Genomic DNA, 17672 nt, shown 5'->3' with positions numbered 1-17672 from the left:
TATTTTTTCCTTCCTTTTGGCTTTCTTCCTGTCTTTATTTCCATGTAGATTTTCTGTCTATTCTTAACTTTCACCATTCATAGTTTGGGGGTAATTTTAACTAAACATCCCTGGAATTTCACCAGCCAATGAATATAGCCTTTTATATGAACTGATATTTGTTTATCACTATCTTTTATTACATCTTATTGAAGTCATCAATCTTTGGAAGGATCAGGGGTGATGTGAGCTTTTAAATGCTTTCATGTCCTGATTTGTTATTCTCTGTGAAGTATTTTAGAAGCACTATCGATGGTTCCAGAAATTTCATATCTCCATTTTGCTAAGGCAAGGACGAAATTCCAGGACCATCCATGGCACTGAAGCTGAGTAGAATTTGGAGATGAGTAGAGAGTGTTTTCTACACTTATGGGCATGTTCCTCCATGTTGCTTTTTATAGCATATAAGCACTGATTTTATTTGTGAGGAAAATGTCCCATTACAGAACCACTTTAACTTCTGGTTATTATTTCTCTCTTACAAGGCACTGTTTACAAACTGTCATTTGCTTTTCCATCCTCTTTCCACCTTTTATTTTCAATAACTTCAGTTTTAGATGAATATCAAATCTTTCAAATATTTTGAGAGATCTGCAACTCTGTTCTGAGATTAAGTCCCTGACACAAGCCCAAGCTGGTCTATACCAACACATAACCCAGCCATACTCTCTGTTTTAGATATGGAAATATCAATTAAGTCAGTCTTACATGAATGTATACTTAAGTTACATGGGGCCATCACCACAGAGGTTTATCATTTTCAGTGAATTAAAAAAAAAGTATCTTAACAGCCTTTCATAAGAGGATGGAAATGTTTATTTTAGGCAGATAAGGCAAAAAAAAGGAGGCAAAAAATGTCAACTGTAAGAGAGAGGTAGGGGAAAGCACAGATGGAGGGGATAGAGAGGGAGGGAGGGAGGCAGGCTGGCTTGTATCATGTTAATACAATTTTACAGCTAAGCTTAACCATGACAATTGCTGGACTTCTGAGTTTTGCTACACAGACTTCATTTTAGACAGGTTTCATTATGTTGTCCGAGACGGACTCGAAGTTATAACTTTCAGCTTCAGCCCTTCCAGTTGATGAGGTAACAGGCAGGTACCGATGCTTCCACCTTAGTATCTAACTCACTGGGTTCAGCTTCTGTTTCATAGCAGTTTTTCTCTGAGATTAAAACCATTCACAGGATGTTGGAAAGGAAAGGGAACAACAGAGCATTCTAAGGGGAGGTAACACATACTATCCTGCAGGGAAACTCCTTAACTCAGGAAGGAAACAGATTCAAAAGCTTCAGGAAGTTGCTGAAATTGATATACTAGGCTCCTCTATGTCCAAGCATATGTAAGTTGTAATACCTGTGGAGAGACACTGTTAAACAATATGAGCTATCTAGAAGAAGTAGGCTCCAAAAACTACCTAGAAAGAGCACTCTTCAACCTGTGGAAACATCTGAAGGGTGTGCAGTATGCTCCAGGTTTCCGGTTCTTTACCTGTCACTCATGCGGGGGTGGGATCTTGTTGATGCAACTGTCTTTGAGTTATTTCTGCACCTGTAAGGAACCCCTCACCCGTATTACTGTAAGTAACCCCATTATTGCACCAAATTGGCCTATGGTGGCATCCATACTTCTAGTTGTTGTTGTTTCCCTATTGGAGTGAAGAGATTTTTGCTCACATATTCCTAGGGATAATGTCACACAACATCTTCTCTTACCTGCATCAAAGGAAGGTGAGAGGGTGCTTGAATGCACCAGGCCATACTCTCATAAGGAAATCACAGCAAATAGAAAAAATAGCCAATAGAAAATGCCATCTTAGAAACATGATGCCCTTCCATCTGGCTATCCACTCAAACGTAACATTTTTAGGGTCAGTACTTGACTTTAAATGCTGCAGTTGAAACCCTTTATTAGGATTTAAAGTTGGAGAGCAGTGGTAATGAAGCAAGTTAAGTTCTAGGGGCAAGGCTTTTAGCATTGTGACAAGCCACTATCAGAGGTGAAGAGAAACAGCTCCAAAAGCATCCAGGACTTTTCTAAACTATATTGGAGGGAATTAATACAGGCAACGAGGAGGTGATTGGTCAATACTTATGTTTAGCTATACTGTACCCCACATTTATATCACTAGTGTAAAAAAGTACTGTTTTTTGGTGCTCAGGTTGCCTAACATAGTGTTTACTATATATAGTGAACAATTTTTTTGTTAGAGTCACATTCTAAGTTCATATTTGATTAACTCATTTCCACATAATTTATTTAAATTGTGTAGGAAGCCTTTGAGCCAATGCCAGCTCTGCTATTTTTCTTATGATTTACTGGACTGGGGAAGCAGCCTGTTTCTGAAGACAGCATTTGTATCTGTCCTTTACTAGGAATGCTCAGTTTGGCTAATTTCTGCCCCCCTGGCTGTATTCTAATCTGTGATTCTGCTCTCAGAAAAAAAAAAAGTTATATTCTTGAAAAGCAAACACATGATAATGAGATAAGAATAAAATGGAGAATTTTCCATCCTTTTTCTGAATGGCCATAGCTTTTTATAAGTCAGAATCTTCATAAATACATTCTGCTTCAGTCAATAATTTAATAGCTAACTTTTCTTCTAATCTTCTAAAAGTACCAGACTTCCAGTGAATATGTATCATTTTTATATCATGTTGAAAATCAGGAGAAACAACCAAAGGTCATTTCTTACCCCTATTTCATTCTATGATGATCTGGTGAAGAAAATTTCAAAGCCCATGTAATTTAAACTTCTAACCTATGAACTCCATTTAAGTTTCTGGGGACAAGAGGGGAAACTGAAGATGAGTGATTAGTGCTTTTAAGAAGGGTTAGACTAGGAGACCTGAGAAGTCAGATCAGAAACAGGCATTTTTTAAAATATTGAAATAAACTTTCAAAATCTCCTCATGCTTCATATTAGTCAACATGACTCAGATAAGTAGTGTATTTAGTCAAAATGCTTAAAACTAGTTTCTCTTCAATTTTTGTGGCTACTTGAAAGGTCTGATATATGAGACCCTGTCTTCAAAACACAAATGGGCTATAGAACTAAACAGAGAATTCTCAACAGAGGAAGCTTAAATGGCTAAAAGACATTTAAAAAATTGCTCAAATCCCTAATTATCTGGGAAATGCAAATCAAAACAACTCTGAGATACCACCTTATACCTGTCAGAATGGCTAAGATCAAAAACATTAAAGACAGCTTATGCTGGAGAAGATGTAGAGCAATGGGAACTCCCCCCCCCCCACTGCTGGTGGCAATGCAAGCTTGTACAGCCACTTTGGAAATCAATATGGCACTTCCTTAGAAAATTGGGAATCCATCTCCCCCAAGACCAGCTATAGCACTCTTGGCACAAGGGCATTTGCTCAGCTGTGTTCATATCAGCATTGTTTGTAATAGCCAGAACCTGGAAACAACCTAGATGCCCTTCAACTGAAGAATGGATAAAGAAAATATGGCCCAAATACACAATGGAGTACTACTCAGCAGAGAAAAACAATGATATCATGAGGTTTGCAGGCAAATGGATGCGTCTAGAAAAAATCATCTTGAGTGAGGTAACCCAGTCTCAGAAAGACAAACATGGTGTGTACTCACTCATAGGAGGATGCTAGATGTAAAACAAAGATGACTAGACTGTTACTCACAACTCCAGGGAAGCTACCTAGAAAACAGGACCCTGGGAAGGACACAGGTATCACCTAATGACAGAGAACTGGATGAGATCTACATGAACAATCTGGATGAGAGTGGGGGTAATGAAGTGCAAGGTTGAAGGGAAAGCAAGCTTAGGGGAGCAGGAGATCCCAGCTGGATCAAGAACAGAATGGGGGAACAAGGAATAACAGACAGTGATAAATGAAGACCATATGAGAATAGGAAGAAGCAAAGTGCTAGAGAGGTCCCCAGAAATCCACAATGATACCTCCACTGTAGACTACTGGCAATGGTCAAGAGAAAGCCTGAACTGACCTACTCTGGTGATTGGATGGCTAAACACCCTAACTGTCATGCTAGAACTCTCATCCAATAACTGATGGAAGTGGATGAAGAGATCCTCTGCCAGGCCCCAGGTGGAGTTCCAGGAGTCCAGTTGTCAAGAAAGAGGAGGGATTGTAACAATGTGAATTGTTGAGACCAAGATTGGAAAAGCACAAGGACAAATAGCCAAACGAATGGAAGAACATGAATTATGAACCAAAGGCTGTGGAGCACCCAGCTGGAACAGGCCCTCTGGATAAGTGAGACAATTGAATAGCTTGAACTGTTGGGGAGGCACCCAGGCAGTGGGACCTGGACCTGTCCTTAGTGCATGAGCTGGCTATTTGGAACCTGGGGCTTACACAGGGACACTTTGCTCAGCCTGGAAGGAGGGGACTGGACCTGCCTGGACTGAATCTACCAGGTTTGGCTGAATCCCCTGGGAGTCTTTGCCCTGGAGGAGATGGGGATGTGGGGGCAGCTGTGGGGAAGGCAGGGGCGGCGTTGTGGGCAGGAGGAGGGAGGACAGGGGAACCCATGGCTGATATATAAAATTGAATTAAATTTAAAAAAAAAGAATAAAAAAACTCACAGAAACAAACTAAAAAAAAACTCCCTGCAAACAAAATAGAGTTCCACATCAAAAAGGTTGTTCACCATGATCAATTTGACTCTATTACAGAGACTCAGAGGAGGCTCAATATAGATGAGTTGATAAGTGCAAGAGATCATATAATGGACTCAAGTGTAGAAATAACAGAATACCCTCAATAAATGCAGAAAGAGACCTTTGCCGAAAAGCAATAATAAAACCCCTGCAAAAATAAAAGGGACCAAATTCAGCATAATAAAGGCTATATATGTCAAACCTGTCACCAAGACCATGCTGAGTGGGAAAAACACTTGAAGCATCCCCACTAATCAGGAAAAAGACAGTGCTGTTTATCCTCTCCAATTTCATTCAGTATAGCGCTGGAAGTCTTAACTAGAGAAATAATGTGGAAACCTACTATTATAGAAGTGTGTGTGTGTGTGTGTGTGTGTGTGTGTGTGTGTGTGTGTGTGTGTCTGTGTGTATTCACACACGTGCACGCACACACACTCACACACGTGCACGCACACACACACACACACACACACACACGTGTGCGCACGTGTGGACATGTGTGCATTTGTGAAAAAAAGGTTTAATGAAGAGGCCTACTACTGGGTTATTGTAACTCAACTAGAGACCTCATGCTAACATAAAATCCCAAAGTCCTCTGGATACTCGAGGTAATGAAAATAAGTGACTGCTCAATGATTGGCACTAAACAATACAAAATTATGCTCCTCCTCCTTTAAGATGCAGTGATTATCATGGAAGAGGGGTAAGAATGGGGCTTAAGATCTGGATTATAAGGAGAAAGACTGCAGATGCCATCTTCTGGGCATAGTATAGCCATTGCAATCATGAATTCCCAGCAACCGCAGTGGCCTGAATAATGTCTTTACAAGATGGGACCTCTCTACTCTCAGTCATGCAAAGGGACATAAAGGGTTATGCTCTCTGTGGAGAACTATTGGTTATAGATAGTCATGGGATAGAAGAGTTTGTCTTCAGTTGTGTACCCACTGGTGAGCCCACTAGCCTTCAATGTATAGCTGCACACCCAGGGTCATGGAAGTGGTCTTTGTTAATCTATGCGGGCCACAAAAATAAAGCAAAAGGATGAATGTGGCAAAGAGACTTATAGAAAGGAAGGGGATTGATGAGAAGGAGAGCAAGAGATAAAAAAAGAAAGTAAGAGTAATCAGAATCCACTATATATGTTTGAAATTGTCAAAAAAATTTAATTAATTAAAAGAACCTTCATAATTCTATATCTTCTATTCTTTTGATCATTTTTATACAAGAGACAGGGTTGTCTTAGAATAAATCCCATTCAGTTCTTTTTACTGAATCAGACTGCAGGATCTCAAGATAGTAGATTAAAGAGAAAAAGCTGATGTCCACCTTCAGGATGTCACCTCCTTCTCACTGAGCTTATTATGCAATAAATATGTTTTGATTGGTAATTTACATAATGTGATTAGTGGCAAAGAATTTGTTAGGGGAGCATTATATAATGAAATTCATAACATAAGACTTATTTTTTATCATATCTCTTATTTTCCTGCCAAATTAACTTTCAAGAGGAATGAACCAAAAGTGTAAATATGGACAAAAGAATTGACTTTGATTTAAAGAGAATCAGAATGTATATAGTTTTAAGTTACTGTTCCCATTTTTCATTCCTGATTATTCTCTCTTATCGACTTAATACCCATTATCCTGTGCTGTAAAATATTATTTTAAGGTGTGTTACTTTCGTTTATGTTGCATTTGTTTAATTCTGTGAAGCTGTGTTATTGTGCCTCTCTAAAACACCTGATGGCCTAATAAAAAGCCAAACGGCAAATAGCAAGGCAGGAGAAGGATAGGTGGGGCTGTCAGGTAGAAAGAATATGTACAGGGAGAAATCTGGAAAAAAAAAAAGAAAAAAAAATAGCCAGAGAAGGAGGAGGACTCCAGGGACCATCCACCCAGGTACACAGCAAGCCATGAAGAAAGAAACAAAGTAAGATTACAGCAGTAAGAAAAAAGGAAAAGACCAGAGGCAAAAGATAGATGGGATAATGTAAGTTAAGGAAAGCTGGCAAGAAACAGCCAAACTAACACCAGGCATTCATAAGTAATAATAAGTCTCTGTATGTATTTACTTGTGAGCTGGGTGACGGACCCCCCCAAAAGACCAAAAACAAATAACAACAATTCTGATCATTGAAATATCTAATAAAAACTGAAATAAAATTATGAGGAAGAGAATAGCTGAAGAGTCTATGACTATGTGTCAAAAGCCATCTTCATCATCATCATATTTTCACAAGATTGGAAAATAATGATGAAGGGAATAACTTTTCCTCTCTATATTCTCTACATCTGAAACTCAAAGTAATTAGGTTTCACATAAGAGCATTTAATTTTGGTTTATCATGAAAATAATACATGCAAATCATCAATAATTTTCTTATAGCTCCCTTAAGTACTCTATGTTGCAATATATTGAATAAATTCTGGCTTTTGCTATTACAACTGATAATGAAAAAACAAACTTAGTAGGAAAATAAAGATGATATTAAAGAATAAACATTGGCCTTCTCTTACACAGCCTCTACCTCTCAATGATTCTTCTCTTACTGACTGAATAGAGATATGTTTGTTCCTAGAGTTTAAAATTAAAAAAAGAAAACACCAAACATATCTACATACGAGCAACAGTAAATGAACTCGGTTAGTTGTATATGCATACCTACATGTTCACATGTGTATATATCTTTATATGTGTGTAACAACAATAAAGAAGTCATGAAATTGAGAGAAACAGTGGGGATGTGGGAAGAATTGGAGGTGAGAGAAAGAAGTGTGGAAATAATTCAAGTACAGTACCTATGTATGAAATATGACCCAAGACATGCATTAAAATCATTCTTTCATGACACCTTTCAAGGGCTTACTATGACTCTGTAGCCAGTGCTGGTTCAAACTTTGAGTGTCTGCCCCCTGAGTTAGGAATATTTAGCAAAGCACAATTTGGTGAGAACCATTCTGGTGATAATTAACTCAATCCTGCTTGCCCAACAAAGCATACATAAATCTCCTTGAGCAAAGTAAGCTAAATACAGCTCAGATGTGACTCCACTGAAACTCTTTGTAAAGTCCATAAAGATAAGTTCTATAGATTGACTGAGAAAAACAGCTTACAATGAGGATTTGAAGGAGGGCCAGTGCCAGAAAATCTCTAACTACACAGATAGTCCAAAGGTCACCAGGTTGGAAAGGCACATTGGTTCCAGCCTTCTGGGTGGATAGCAGGTATTGCATTCCTTCCCTTGAAGGAACAACCATGTGCTCTTAGCATTCCAGGTTACCCTAGTACTTGTCTGTGAGCACAAAGACAGCTGTGCCTCCTGCAATCCAGCAACTTGGGTTTCTTGGGATCTACCCAAAGAAACCAAAATTTTCTGTCCATATAAAAATCCTGTGCATGGATGTGTAAGCTTTGCTATTTGTTGCCCAAACTTTGTAGCACCAAAATGTCCTTCAGGGGTAAAGATAATTAAACTCTAGCATATTTCAGTGACATAATACTACTCAGTGCTGAATATATAATCTATTCAGCAATGGAAATACATAAAGGAAACTTAAATTCATTTACTAAGGGAAAGCAGCTAATCTGAAATAATACTACCTAATTTGTTATCCCAACTGCATGACCTTCTGAAGAAGGTCAAAATAATGGAGACAGTGAAAAGATTACCAGTTGCCAAGTGGGCAGTAGCGGGTGGAAATTGATAGATTGCAGTGGACTTTCAGTGTATGAGAGCATTTTGTGTGATACTGTAGGTTATCTTTTTGTCCAAGTCCACAGAAAGTACATCACAAAAAGTGAACATGAACATGAACTATGGATTCTATGAAGAGATGCTAGGTCCATTCAGATATCAGTTAAAGCAAGTTTAATTTCTAGGTCAGTATGTTCATTGTGCTTGTATGGAGAAGAGCTAAAGGGTGTTCTGCATTTTCTGTGAATTTAAAACTGCTATAATCATGGTCTGTTATTCCTTGTTCTCCCTCTCTGTTCTTGATCCAGCTGGGATCTCCTGCTCCTCTAAGCTCTATTTCCCTCCAACCTTGCCCTTCATTGCCCACATTTGTGTCCAGATTCTTCATGTAGATCTCATCCATTTCTCTCTCATTGGGCAATCCCTGTGTCTTTCTTAGGGTCCTGTTTTCTAGGTAGCCTCCCTAGAGTTGTAAATAGCAGTCTAGTCATCTTTGTTTTACATCTAGTATCCTCCTATGAGTGAGTATATACCATGTTTGTCTTTCTGAGTCTGGGTTACCTCACTCAGGATGATTTTTTCTAGATGCATCCATTTGCCTGCAAACCTCATGATGTCGTTGTTTTTCTCTGCTGTTTTTCATTCTTTAGTTGAAGGGCATGAGAATAGGAAGAAGAAAAGGGCTAGGGAGGTCCCCAGAAATCCACAATGATACCTTCACTGTAGATTACTGGCTATGCTCAAGAGAAAGCCCGAACTGACCTAGTCTGGTGGTTGGATGGCTAAACACCCTAACTGTCATGCTAGAGCTCTCATCCAATAACTGATGGAAGTGGATGAAGAGATCTTCTGCCAGGACCCAGGTGGAGCTCTGGGAGTCCAGTTGTCGAGAAAGAGGAGGGATTGTAAGAACGTGAATTGTTGAGACCAAGATTGGAAAAAGCACAGGGACAAATAGCCAAACTAATGGAAACACATGAATTATGAATCAAAAGCTGTGGAGCCCCCAACTGGATCAGGCCCTCTGGAAAAGTGAGACAATTGAATAGCTTGAACTGTTTGGAAGGCGCCCAGGCTGTGGGACCCATACCTGTCCTTAGTGCATGAGCTGGCTGTTTGGAACCTTGGGCTTATGTGGGGACACTTTGCTCAGCCTGGAAGGAGGGGACTGGACCTGCCTGGACTGAATCTACCAGGTTGAGCTGAATCCCCAGGGGAGTCTTTGCCCTGGAGGAGATGGGAATGGGAGGGGTGTAGCTGGGGGGAAGGGGGAGTGGAGGGGGAGGGCAGGGGAATCCATGGCTGATATGTAAAATTAAATTAAATTTAAAAACTGCAATAAAGCAGAGCATAATTTATGATTAAACAAAAGGATACTAAAGAAGTAAACAAATTCCAACTACTAGACATGGTCACATGGATGGTAATTTACTAAAAATAGCCAAAGGGAATCTCCAGGTTAATGCTTCTGAAAACAAAATGGAGTCTAAGCATATGAGTTAATGATAAACAATCTAAGTTTCCGTACGGCCTTACTAGATCTTTCACATGAATGTTGGAGTGGCAGTTGTGAAGGATACTGAAGTTGGCTTCAAGTATTCTAATAAATTTTAAATGAGCCTGAGCAATGTGAACTCAAAAATCCTACTGAGTTGTTCTTGTTATCAAGACACTCAATGTGTCCTTGATGTGCTGGCTCTACCTTGCTTTAAGACTCCTCAGTAACACTGACTGCACAAGCCGTCCTCCTAGACAGGCCTGGCCTCTCACTGTCCCTAATATTCTGGCTCCCCTTTCCTTCCAAGCTCTGAAAGCCAAACAAGGTTGGACCCAAAAGAATCACTGGATGTTGCTAATCTTTATCAGTGAAAACTTTTGATATGTGAGCGAGACTAGTGGCTAAGGATGTTATATCCAGTGAAATTCCATGAGTTAAGTAGAGTGTATTGATAGGGAGCATGTCATAGGGAGATTTAGGGGTTTATTGTGATAAACTTAAGTGATAAGATAAGATTTTATGGCTAAAGCATCTACTCCATGGTGTCCTGCAGTGAATGTGGCTTGAGCATGGTGAGCCCCATCAATGAGGTGAGTAGCAGGGGAAGCCTTGGGGTTACAGAGAAAAGCAGTGAACTCTGTTGTAGATGACTAGATTGTATCCAGAAACCACTGACCCCAGACAGAAGACAAATAACTAACCAAGTTATTTGGTAAATTCTGTTTAAAAAAAAAAAAAGACCAAATTGAAGAGCAAATTTAAAAAAAATTAAGAATAGCAGCAATAATACAGTAAAAATTATACTAAATGTGTCATTAAATAATCATTACTATAATGAAAAATGAGGAGGAAGAGGGAAAGGGGATGGAGGTAGGGGAGGAGAAGAAGGAGGGGAAGGGAAGGGGGAGAAGGGAAGAAGGGGAAAGAAAACAAGGAAAACAAGTAGGAATGAGGAGAGATATAAAGATAACCAAACATCCAAGAGTAAAAAGAAGAAAAACCAGGCTGACAGACTTGAAAATTAAGTTTCCTGGCAAAGATAATAGATACAGAAAGGCAGACAAAGTATGTATATTGGGAAATTGATCACAGGATAAGACAAAGATTTTACAATGTAAGTTTTATACAATACCAACATGAATACAAAAATAACAGGATTCAGAAAGAGTAGAAAGTCATGAAATGGCAGATCAAGTTCCAGATTTGAAAGCTCCAATGCTAGGACTATGACAATTGTTTCCCAAATATAAATTAAATAAAATGCCCCAACCAATGGTAGAAATTAGTTCCTCTCTACTTTTCTGTCTAACTTTATTTTCTGATTTTTTCTTCCTTCTTTTGTATGTGAGAAATTTGATAAAATGATTTATCTATTTATCTAGACAACTATATTGATTGAGAAACTAAGACAATTTAAAGAAAGATACCAATAGACATTATGAACTGCTAGCATATACATTGTCATGGTATACAGAGATATAATAGAAAATCATTAGAAAACAAAATGCAATAAAAACATTAGAATTAAAAATTGAGGGAGTGTGTGTGTATATGTGTGTGTGTATGTGTGTGTATGTATATGTGTGTGTGTGTGTGTGTGTGTGTGTGTGTGTGTTGTGTATATGTGCCTCTTGTGCTTTCCTTTTTTAATTTTATTTTTTTTGCCTGTTTATTTTACTTCTTCTAAACGGGAATGAAGGGCATAGAGTTGGGTGGGTGGAGAGGTGGGGAGGATTTGGAATGAGATTGAGGAGGGGAAACCATGATGTGTATATGTTGTGTGAAAACAATTTCATATAAAGAAATAACAACCTTGAACAAAAGTTAAAAGCATACAAGAAAAAAATTAAAATACAGATTAAATGTCAATTAAGTCTTTTATGGAGTTTGTTTGATGTGAACTAATGATCTCTTTAGATAAAATAGTTACAATAGCACTACATTCCTATAAAAATGTGTGTAAAATTATTAAAGGAAAACCAATTTATATTTACATACGCAATAATGTAAATAACAGGAAAATTGTGGTTGCATCTTAAATATATGCACGTGTAAAAAATTCAGTATATATATGTATACATATATATATTTATTGTATGTATTATATATATATGTGTATGTATACATACACACATATGCGCGTGCGTACACACACACACACACACACACACACATATATATATATATATATATATATATATATATAGAGAGAGAGAGAGAGAGAGAGAGAGAGAGAGAGAGAGCGAGAGAGAGAGAGAGAGGTATGTTGTGGTAGAATTGTTTACACTGCCACTCAACTTTGCCAATAAAGCCACCTTGAATGAAAAGATGGAGTCAGGGATTGGCTGACCAGGATTAGCCATAGAGATGTTGGAGGACTGAGAAAGTCTGATAGAGGGACAGAAAAAGAAAAGGAAGGCCTGGGGAGAGTTCACAGGCTTTTTGTTATGGAAAATGGGAATGGTAAGATCAAACGATCATCCTCCACTGTTCCTTGGGTTATCTCGTTTTTATCTCAATTTCTGACTCCTAAGTTTTATTAATAGTAGAACAATTAAGGTGAATGCTTTAAAGATATACATAAGTGTAGATGCAGCTACTTCTGTTACAGTTGGGTACAGGGGAAGAGATTACTGTATTAATTTTCATAAATATGTTACATTAATAGCAGCAAAATAAATATATTAAGATTTTAATTACTGGGAAATGAAGCTCACTTCTGATTCATTACCACAGAATCCCACACTGCAGAATGTTAGCTAAGGGTCATGCTATCTAATTGCTAAATACTTCCCCCAAGTGTTTTGCATGTCTAATCTTGTTTACCACTCACAATAACACTCCCATAAACTCTCCAGTTTTCAAATGAGGAAAACTAGTTACTAGCCAGAATTCACAAGCAGGGAGCTGGGCCTGAGAAGTCTTCTTCCTAGCTAGCTAAAACTGAAAGTAGATACAGAAGAAAATCATATTTTATTGAAAACCGGGAATCAATACGGTACTATCCTCATCCCCCAAATCATGACCTCTATTTAGCTGGTGGATCCACCTTTGAGAGAACATTAACAGGGACCTAGTTCTTGCCCACTGGGATGCTGCCAACTGATTTGTTTGTACTTAATTCCATCCTGCTGATGTAAGGTCCAAAGCCAGAACAGCAGGGGAAGGAATTTGGCATCTTTTTTTCTTTTATAGGATCATCTTTCAACTCCTTGATGAATTATAAATGATTCCTTTTGGACTGAACTTCCATCTTGGTAAATATTTTATCTTATGGGATTATTGATTTAGGTAATGAAGTTACTATTGTTTGAGAGCCATCACGTGAGTGCTAGGAACTTAACACCAATCTTTGCTAGAGCAACAAGTGCTCTGAACTGCAGAGACAACTCTGAAGCCTCTGTTGCTGGTGCAATGAATTCTCAGACATTTAGTGCTATCCAACATCCTCTTCTGAACTTCCAGCACACCAGGCATGCACACAGTACACATACATACCTGCATTTAAAACATGCATACAAAATGAAATAAAATAAATAAATCTAAAAAGTGGAAACAGATACAATAGATAATTTGGCTGACTTGAAATATTTGTAGGTTTAAATTTTAAGCTCTAAGTGAAATAAATTATAATATATTCTGTGTTTCAAAGTCTAATATTTTCATTCTATACACTTTTCTATTCACACCTTTTGATTCAATTTCTACTGATTGATGACCTTTTATAAAAGTGTACAAACCACCATTCTCCTGCTCATTTAATATTCCTGTACTTGGAAACTTGGTTTTAACTTGCCCTTTGCCTTGCAAGACTGGAATGATTTCTAAATTTTCTTGATATAATTGTCATTCTTTTTTTTCAGTATTTTATTTCTCTGGGGACACCGTAATTTTAAAAGAATTTCCTAGTGTTTTTACATTTCCTTCTTCCCTCTCCAGTCTCTTGTGCTTTTTCTTCATTAGAAGTCATTCTTAATCATGGGTTTCTCAATTCTCTACCAACAACCAACCAACAAACCCCGCCCTCTTGAGTAAGCCCATTAGTCTTTTCCCAGGGGTTCCAAATAGTGCTTGTTGATACCTGAATCCCAGTCCTGAATTTTGATTTGCATTAGCTAAACACATCTGCTGACTTCACTGTACTGTCAGCTCTTTGCAAGCTTAGCTCAGTGCATGACACACTGTAGATAATGCTATATGAGTAATAAATGCCCAAATAATTTGTACAAGAACATATTCCACTATCATAGCAATGCAATACTCCATTCAAGCCAATGCCATAGCATGTATTCACTGGCCTATTTGTTTATTGTTGCAAAAAAACAAGAAACAAACAACAACAACAAAACACATCTCTTACCTTAAAGAGAGTAAGAGATAGTTTATTCTGGAACTATTTTGAGTGAGCATGGTTACCCAAAACTCTGTTCTCACATGGAAGCAGTTTCATTAGGTTTTGTAGTTTTACAGAATGAAATTGTCATAAACAACGAAAAGTTCAAAATACATTGGTAAGAATAGCAGAGTGAGTGACAGTTACAGCAAAACAGGGGTCGCTGATCTGTGGTTCTATGGGCTGCTATGCTATCTGAGGACAATCCTAACATTGGGTGGGTGGAAGCAAGAAGCCTACTAAAGTTAATACATTCCATTTTTTTTCTGTTTGTCACATGATATTATTTCCATCATAGAACTGGGCAAGGAATGGCAATTTAGAAGCCTAACACTAGGCTGAGATCAGATAATTTGTCTCTGGACCTGTAACGTATCAACCTCTCCCCACTACAAATCATTCAATCAGTTTTGAATGATACAGCTCCTTTCCGGGAATTTTGGTTCAAGGTGTTTAGATGGGTTCCTTCAATATCATCTTTCTTTATTTCAGAAGTCGTTCACTACAGATATCTGTATGCAAGAATTTTCTCACATTATTTTTATGGTTGTGTTTTAGCCAAATTGAGTGTCTTTCAGGTACTGGTTGTCAATGAGTGGCACAAATGCTTTACCATTTAACCTTCTCCCCCGCCTTGGTGGAAGGAAAGGAATCCTCCTCTGTTTTCAATGACTAATGAGCTGCTATCCAGAATGGGATGATATTGAAATCATGCTGTATCAGAAATTATGATAAGATCTGATAAAACATTCACTAAGTTTGAAGTTCAGGCACAAGGGAATCATTTATACATTCATCAAGGAGTTGAAAGATGATCCTATAAAAGAAAAAAGATGCCAAATTCCTTCCCTTGCTGTTCTGGCTTTGGACCTTACATCAGCAGAATGGAATTAAGTACAAACTAAAATGCGATTTTCTTCTGTATCTACTTTCAGTTTTAGCTAGCTAGGAAGAAGACCTCCCAGGCCCAGCTCCCTGCTTGTGAATTCTGGCTCCCACACTTCCTAGATGCTTAATGAAGTGTGAATATTTACTTCTGTGTAACTAGTTTTCCTCATTTGAAAACTGGAGAGTTTATGGGAGTGTTATTGTGAGTGGTAAACAAGATTAGACATGCAAAACACTTGGGGGAAGTATTTAGCAATTAGATAACATGACCCTTAGCTAACATTCTGCAGTGTGGGATTCTGTAGTAATGAATCAGAAGTGAGCTTCATTTCCCAGTGATTAAAATCTTAATATATTTATTTTGCTGCTATTAATGTAACATATTTATGAAAATTAATACAGTAATCTCTTCCCCTGTACCCAACTGTAACAAAACTAGCTGCTTCTACACTAATATATAGAATGTCATGTTGTAGAATAATTATGTACACTGTAAAGATGTGTCTGTGCCTAAGGCACCTTCTGATAGTTTAATAAAGAGCTGAATGGCCAATAGCTAGGCAGGAGAGGATAGGCAGGACTTCTGAAGAGAGAAGAAGAAGAATCAAGGTGCATGGGTTTTACCAGAAACTCTGAAGAAGTCAGACATATGATACAGAAAGAAGCAACTGAATCACATAGCAGAATGTAGATTAATAGAGACAGATTAATTTAAGTTATAAGAGCTAGCTGGGGAAAAGCCTAAGCTAAGGTCAAAATTTTATAATTAATATTAAGTCTCAGTGACTTTATTGGGATGCTGGAAGTCTCACAAAAGAAAGTCCAACTACATTAGACAAAGCTTGTTACAATTGCCCCACAACATCTAGCTCATAAGTCCACATAGGACCTGAAGAAACTAAAAAAAAAAAAATAGTTCTAAGTAGGCTCAGTGCTCCTGCCACACAGAGGCATGACTCTTTTAAGAGGTTCTGCTACCAAGCGCTTGAATGGGGCTTATGAACATCAGGCAGAGCAGTAGTACTCAGTGTAAGAGACTAGGTAGAAAAGGCTACCACAGCATGGACCCAGAAACTTCCCAGATTTGGGGGAGATAGACTAGCTCCACTCTGGAGCCACAGGCATGAAGCTCTTCATTTGCTGACCCTAAGTGGGTGGAGCCAGCCACCAGACTATATGCTAAGTGGAGCCATGCAGGAGCCGAGGGCCTAGTCACTGATTAGTAGTTCAAAGTTTGGCTCACACAGTCAGAGAAGGCTGTAAGTGCATGGCTGCTGGTGGTTAGAAAGTCAGGTCTAAACAGAGAAAACCTCTGAATAGATATATTATGCTTAAAGTGTGGTTATATGCTGAAGAAAGAAAATAAAATGGGTATACTCATAGAAAAATAAATGAATAGTTAAAAAATAATAAAGTGAAGTCTTTAAAGAGAGAGTAAAGTAATATAAAAGGAAAAAGCCACAAGAAGATGGGAAATAGTGTCTGGATCCTGTGGGATGTTTTGTTGACTTTTAATTTTTTAAATGCTAGTGAACAAAAAAAATAGCTGCTGAGAGACACTGGGTTATGGAAACTGCTAACTTAAGCCAACCTACATATTTTAAGAATGTTTTAATTTCAGAATGAAAGTCAGAAAATATGTTGAATTGGGGGAGAAATTTTGCTTCTGTTTCCACAGGAAACTAAAAACTGTGAATTTCTTCAAAATTAGTAAAGACCAGATTTGATCAGGAGAGGCCTTCTGAAAATTGTGGCTACGGATACAAAGAAAAAACAAACAAACAAACAAACAAACAAAACCCAAGAAAAATCTCAAAAACAGGTAACATAACATATAAGCTGATCTCTTGACATGGGAACAGCTCTGAGGCTGAGTGAGACATGATAAGTCTCGTTGGCTACAGAGTCCTCATTATATGACATGGATAGAGGTTTGGTTATACAGGCCAAACAGACTTATAAAGTTAACAGATGCCTTTTACCTCCTCAAACATAAAACAAACAAATAAAAATCATCTTTAGCTGGCGTGTGCACACGATACATTCCATACTTGTGTAAATGCAGATACGTACCCTGCTTTAAAATTTTGTGTGTTTTCAGAAAAAAAAAGGACCACATACCAATAAAGACAAGTAGCCCAGATGAGCTAGCCTCAAAATATCTATGTTTCAGTTTCCTCAATCTTCTGCATCCACAACAGATTCAGAGCTGCTAGCTAAGTCTAGCCTCATGCACTACTCCAGTCAGGACTTCAGATAAGCCCTGCACTTTTCCATTCCACAGATACTGAATAACAAATGTTGCAGCTAGTTTTCCCAGGTCTGGACCATTATCTCAATTTTATCAGGATCCCCTAAAGACACTGTCACACCCAGACTACAGGAAATAATTTTAAGGACATGACACCCACATTCCCAAAAGGTAGGATGGGTGGTTTTGGTTGTTCAGTCAGTTATGGATGTTTACCATCATTTAGGGGCTTTGGTTGCAAACT

General features: G+C 38.1%; 1 pseudogene; it reads right to left on the bottom strand.

Annotated features, from left to right (window-relative positions):
- Positions 1 to 17672, bottom strand: part of LOC118587613 — a 160474-nt pseudogene that overhangs the window by 32393 nt on the left and 110409 nt on the right.

This window comes from Onychomys torridus, chromosome 7, assembly GCF_903995425.1.
Source record: "Onychomys torridus chromosome 7, mOncTor1.1, whole genome shotgun sequence".
Taxonomy (NCBI): Eukaryota; Metazoa; Chordata; class Mammalia; order Rodentia; family Cricetidae; genus Onychomys; species Onychomys torridus.
Note: the sequence above shows the minus strand (reverse complement) of the source record. Positions and strands in the feature narration are given on the sequence as shown.